Source organism: Somniosus microcephalus, unplaced genomic scaffold (assembly GCF_052327205.1).
Source record: "Somniosus microcephalus isolate GS21.2 unplaced genomic scaffold, FLI_Smic_1.0 unresolved_chr4, whole genome shotgun sequence".
In the NCBI taxonomy this organism is placed as follows: domain Eukaryota; kingdom Metazoa; phylum Chordata; class Chondrichthyes; order Squaliformes; family Somniosidae; genus Somniosus; species Somniosus microcephalus.
The window spans coordinates 3,915,167-3,921,940 of NW_028225182.1; positions in this window are offsets into that span (position 1 = coordinate 3,915,167).

The window sequence follows — 6,774 nt, forward strand, 5'->3', positions numbered from 1 at the left end:
TTGGACAGCAAAGGGGTGCAAAAACACTGTAGAAAGGGAATGCAAGAATAAACCTGTGAAAAGTTTTTACTGGTATAGTATGATAAAGAGGGAGGCGAAGGAGAATGTGGGCCCCTTAAAGACAGAGTCCTTTCTACAAAACTTCCTATCACTTTTTTGTCACACTTCTGTGCCAACTTTTCTGCAATAAATTGCTCTGTCCATAAGAATAATGGCAACTCTCTATGTCACCACTTGGTGCCGCTGCAGCAGCACAGATTTACCAGCCCAGCTTCTCAGTGTGCACTCGTCTCTGGTTCAACCCACTGTAGCTACCTTGCATATTACACTAAGCTTTGTTGCAAACCACAATGTGGGGACTTTAAAATGGAGAACCAATGAAGTCTGGAAGCCCTACTCCAATTAACCCCAACTCCCTAACCCTGTCATGTAAGAAACATAAGAATCAGGAGCAGGATTAGGCCTTTCAGCCCCTCAAGCCTGCTCCGCCATTCAATTAGATCATGGCTGATCTTCGACCTCAACTACACTTTCCCACCCGATCCCCATATTTCCTGATTCCCTCAGGGCCCAAAAGCACTGACAATTGCAGGGATGAGAGACTTACTCCTCACTTTTATATTCCAAACCCCTTGCAATAAAGGCCAAAATGCATCCACCTTCCTAATTTTTTGGTGTACCTTCATATTGTAGGCAGGCATTCTTTACCTGCTTTATGGCAATTTACCTTCCTTTACCTGGTTTACGGTACTTTACCTGGTCAGACAGCCTTTTTGCCACTGCACTTTGACCAGCTCCAAACAGCGGTCTCGAATCGCTATAGCCCTCCTTCGAGTTCTGACGGGAGGAACTTATAATTAATGATATATTAAAACGGACAAATGGTCTGGATGCAAGAAAGTCAAACTTTATTAAAACAAAGAAACTACACCACACGATCTTGTAATCAGGCTAAAATTGCTTAAAGAGGGGAGGAAAAAACGGACACAACGAGGGAAATCGACTAAAATACAATTCTAATGAAATCCCCACTTTACTCCCACCCCTAAGCCTATCCTAAGTTGCCTTGTGGAAGACCAGAAAAATATATGCTCACCACTGCAGTGCCAGCTGCGTGTCCCACGAGATCTTCACTGTCCTGAAGTAAAGAAACACCCCAGTGTTTTAAAAGCAAACTGCTGGTGTTACTTCTTCAGACAGACTGCCACACTGTAGAGAGCACATGGAGGCAAGCCAGAGAGAGAGAGATGCCTCTGAGAAGCTATCTCTTACACCCCAGTTTTGGGGCCGAAATGTTCCCGCCCAGATCCGCAAGTTTCTGGGCTAAAGCAAAAGGGATCCAACTGTCCCCATTGTCCAGAAATGGGTGCTTCAAACCCATTCATTTTAAACTGTTCCCTTCCTCAGTTTAAGTGTTTCTTTTCAAATGTCTGTGCTGAGCCTTCGAACCATCTCCATTCACCCTGATGGGTTTTGAATGGAGTTGTATTACTATGTAAACAGAAACCCATTATCTTGTGGTCACTGCAACCGCAGTCAATTGGTTTAATCCCTTGTGCAAATAGCCTTTTGCAGTTTCTGTAAACAAACATCGATTGTCTCTGCAGGGAGGGAACCTCCCCTTCTGATTGACAGAATTTGACTGCCGTTGCTTCACAGACACAGAAAGCTGCTTCCAGGCCCTTTGTCCTTGGCCACGCAGTCTGACGGCCATTTTATCCCTGGGCAATTTACCAAACTCAAGAGTACCTTTTTTTAATAAAAATGTGCTGTCTTAAGGTGTGCGATTTTTTTACAAAGTTCTTTGATTCCGGTGTTGTCCAAGTGCTGCCTAGCTTAACGCAGACTTCTTGCGGTTCTGGGTATGTTATAAAAAAAATCCAACCCAGAGACAATTTAAATCACGCAAACTCTTCGTCCACGATGTGGGTTAATATTTCCCGATCTTCGGGGGCTGAGGGGATTTTGCAAACCCCTACATTCGCACCTTGGATACTTCCAACTTGCTTGTAGTATCCTCTTGAAGAAGTGAGCAAAGATTTCTGACACCCGACAAACAACCATCCCCTGTATTTACCTATAGCTACCTATCACTGATTCCCCGACCTGTCTATTCCCCTCAAATCCGAGAAAACCGTGGTACGGTAGGCATCTACAGATACATCAATTACAAAATGTTACAATAAGGGTCTCATACCCCTGCACCACTTGTTACATTATAACATATTACAAAATGTTGCAATCTTGGTTGTACAATGTAATCAGAATGATTTCAAGCACGTAGAGTGTCCTACGCCTCTGCAGCACTTGGAACTGTAAAACAAAATACAAAAATCTCCATTAAACATTTGAAACAAAATGCTGAAATAAACCCCGACCATCACGTGCCAATGAAGGGCCACGAAATTCGAGTGAGTATTGCTCCTCCCACCCGGGCAGTAAATGTTCCTTCCACCCCCCCTTTTAATGGTCTTAAACTTTTAAAACATACAGAATGGATTTTACAGAACAGTCTGCTCCGCCAGCCCCAAGCCATTCCCTTCTCCCTTTGTGGAGGCGGGGTACCCCTCATGTTTCACAGACCGAGACCGGGGAGTATGGGATCGCAACTCCCAGTCCCTCCCCCTCCCATCTTCCCTTGACTGGCTGCAGAAAATGATGGGTGCCTGTGTGGCGTCTCTCACTGGCCCCACACTCAAATCCTGGATCCCAGATCCGGCCACTCACTCATCCTTCCCAGCCACAGTTAGACTCCAACTTTGCCTGTGGGCCCCGGGTGAGTTCCTCCCTTCCCCGAATGCACCCATGCGACTCTTGAGTCTCCCCCTCCCCTTTACAATCCTTCCCGGGCCATCACCACCCAGTCCCCGGGGAACGCTTCCCTATCTGACAAGGCGCCTGTGCTTCCCCACCATGACTCCTCAATGGCGAGGTCTCCAGCAAGTGAAATTCGGTCAGGATAGTGCTGGGTTGCAGCTGTGCCCCACCTAGCTGGGGCCATCACTACCACGTAGGATGAATCACACACAGAATCTACAGTGCAGATAGAGGCCATTTCAGCCCATCGAGCCTGCACCGACACATATCCCACCCTATCCCCGTAACCCCACGCATTTAATCCCCTAACACTAAGGGTCAATTTATCATAGCCAGATCAACCTAACCTGCACATCTTTGGACTGTGGGAGGAAACCGGAGCACCCACAGGAAACCCACGCAGACACAGGGAGAATGTGCAAACTCCACACAGACAGTCACCCGAGGCCAGATTTGAACCCGGGTCCCTAGCGCTGTGAGGCAACAGTGCTAACCACTATGCCACCGTGCCCCCCTTGAGTAGGCAGGTTCCTCCGGACTCTGTCCAGTTTCTCCCGAAGGTCACTGTGGGGCCTCCTTCTCGATTTGTCCAATGGCGAGGTGATCACCAGCATTCTGTATAACCATATCTTCATTCGATGCCCAGCTCGGGCTGGGCGAACAGGTCTGCTCCTTTGTCCACTCTCCTGCAAAAGAACTTAAAAGGACATGCAGCCAAGTCTCTCACTGACCTGCTGCCTTAGGTGGAGACATGGTCGGGTCCCTTGACCTCGGACCAAAATACAAATATTTGGCACACTTACAAGCTTAAACTTTAAACTACTAGTTACATTCTAAACTTAAAATTTAAACACCTTAAAAGCAAGCTATAAACACTGGTAACTTAACACAAAGCTATAATACAAATGCCGCCCGTCTCCGGACGGCCAGGCTAATCTCTGGTGTCCCTGTCGCAGATTACTGCTGCCTGCAGTGAAGCTGGACTGCCTCCTGCTTCTCGTCCCTGGCAGCTTATGGCTGCTAGTTGGGGACCTCTGTGATCTGTTTCCTCCCGGCTCGGAAGATTGCTCTTTGTGACAGGTACCCTGGTGACCATCTTATATTAGGCTTGTGGACCCGCTGAGACTTTCTGAGGGTCGTCTCTGCGGGGAAACTTTGGCTGACAGACCCTGAGCCTGGGTCACAGCCCTAGCTGGCTAGGAACTTTCTCCCCCTGATGCAAACAGACCGCACTGTTTAATATACCTGGCAGCCTGCCAGTAATCCGGGTTTGTCTCCTTTTCCCTACCCACTCCTGTACTGGGGGCAGGCATCCCCTCACCACCCGCTGCTGGTGACTGAACATCTTCCTCTCCAGGTCCAAAACCTGGTACCGGCTCCTTCCATATGTCCCCCACAAGAGGAATTTCAATCCTTTCCTCCCTAGAGTCCCACACCATAGGGGGAACCACTCTAGAAGCGGGCTGGGAAGTTTGTCCCTTGAAACAGGCAACTGCGCCTGCACGAACCTCCTCCCCTGAGTCCCCCGGCAGAGGCTGTGAAATCTCTGTATTCAAACAGGCGACAGCGCCTGCGCGGGAAAACTGAAGAGGAGCCGCTGGGGTCACAGGCTGGGGAACTGCACCTGTGCGAACCTGGTGTTGGGAAACCTCTCCCCGTGAACCTCCTGTTCAAAAGACTGGGGAATTCCTGCCTCCAGACCAGCAACTACACATATGCGGGCAGTCTCTTCTGGGAATGAACTCGCAGCACCCTGCAGAATTTTACTCTCAGGCGGCTGTTTCTCTGTTTCTGAACTAGATAACTGGTTCAAATTTAAACTTAGGCCAAAACTTAGGTCCCACTGGGGCGGGGAAGTGTCCCAGTTGGTGGGCCGGACAACTTTTCCCTTGGAACAAGCCACAGTGCCTGTCTTTACAGCCTGTGAACTTGAACTTGTTACAATTTACATTGGTTGGCGTGGAACTACTTTGTGCACCGGGGTAGTTTTACTGCATTGACCATGGGGCTGTCCCTATCAACTATAATAGTATAGTCCCATGTAGAGTGGCTCTAAACTTCCCACCTGGGCATTGTATCTTACCATCACTAGGTCTCCTATCTCCCACTGGTGGCTCCTGCTAGGCTCCAGCAGCAGCCGGTTATTCCAATGCTGCTTCCTCATGCTGTCTGCTGCCTGCAGAAAAAATTCCCTTTTCCCATCTATCGCTCCAAGGGCTGCTGCGGTCTGCAGGTCTCCCATTAACTTAACAAATGCTGCCTGGCATCCCTCAACCCAGGACCACTCCACTCCCTTGTGTAGGAGACGGAGCAGAGGGGCCGCTGTGGCTGCATAGTCCTCTATAAATTCCCTGCAGTACCCCGTCAATCCCAGGAACGACCTCAGCCCTCTTACTGATTTGGGAATCGGTAACTCCTGGACCGCTTCCATCCTTGCCTTATCTATCGACCTCTCTCCTGTGCGGACAGTCAGACCCAGGAATTAAACTTCTTGCTGACCCATCTGCGCCTTCTTGGGGTTGACTTTAAACCACTTTCTCTGCAGCAGCTCAGCCAGCAGTGGGCCATGCTCCCCGACCGAGTCGGTAAATAAGAGCAGATCATCCACATACTGCAGTAATTGAGTGGTTTGACTGAACTCCTTTAAACTATCCTTCATGCATTGGTGGAAGATGCCGGGGCTGTTGTAGAAACCCTGTGGCAGACAGGTCCAGGTATACTGCTGCCCCTTAAAGGTGAAGGCAAACTTATATTGCACCTCCCATTTTAAAGGGATGGACCAGAACCCATTCGAAATTTCCAGCACCGTGAATGTGTTCGCGGATTCTGGAATACTGCTAATAATATTAGCCACTGCTTCTACTGTGGGGGCACACACGGTGATATTGCTGTTAAGCACCCGATAGTCCACCGTGGCTCTCCATGAATTGTCCGGTTTCCTAACCGGCCAAAGTAGAGAATTAACATGAGTGGCTATGGGCCTCAACACTCCTTGTTTAACTAAGGAGGTGATGGCTGCCTCCATGTCGGGTTCTGCCTCCTTGGGGAAATTGTACTGCTTCTGTGGTCGGGTCATGGGTTCCCCATTCATTTTAAACTCAAACCCTGTGATCCTTCCGCAGACGTGTTTATGGGTGGCAAAGGCTGTGAGGTTTGCCTGCACGACTGCCTGCAGTGCCTCCGGGACACCATTTACCATGAGCCTGAGGTCGTAACCTTCTTTGGGCTTCACAGTACACAAGGTCCCCTTACCCTCCTTGGCCGGGATGACCACTACACCTTCTTCCCTGTCTGTGCTAGCCCCCCAAAGGCAATGGTTGCGGAGATCCACGAGGATCCCGTGGCCCACCAGGAAGTCGGCTCCTTGGGTCCCGTTTCCTTCCTCCTTATTCCACTTTGCCAGGATGCACGTCCACTTAGTTAGGAGCATGCCCAGATGGACGGAGAGGGATCTGGAGTATACCCCCGCCTGCTACTGACTGGTGAATTCCGATAGTATGTTTGGAACCCCATCAAACAGAGGTGTGGTGGTGGGATTATCCATATGGATCACGATGCATGATGCCCCCGTATCCAATAGATAAGTCCCTGTAACCTTCTCTGTCTCCATCTGTACGAGCGGTCTCTTCCATTCATCTAACCGGAGATTACACAGACGGACAGGCTGCGTGTGCTCCAGTCATTGTGGGGAGGCAAAGGTGGGCAAGGGGTTTGCAGCACCACTGATGGCTGCTACCATTCCCTGATTGGCCCTGAGTAACGGTTTTATCGACTCCATGATGGACTCGACTGTATCGGGAGGAGTTTCTGTCTCTGCCTTCTGAGTTGGGGCTGCGGGGGTGCTGGCTTTATCGTCTCTCCAGGCTTTTTACAATCCCTGCGCCAGTGGCCATCCTCCCCGCTCCTGTAACAAGTGACCTTGTTCTTGGAGGGTCGGCTCCCCTCCTGGCGACGCTA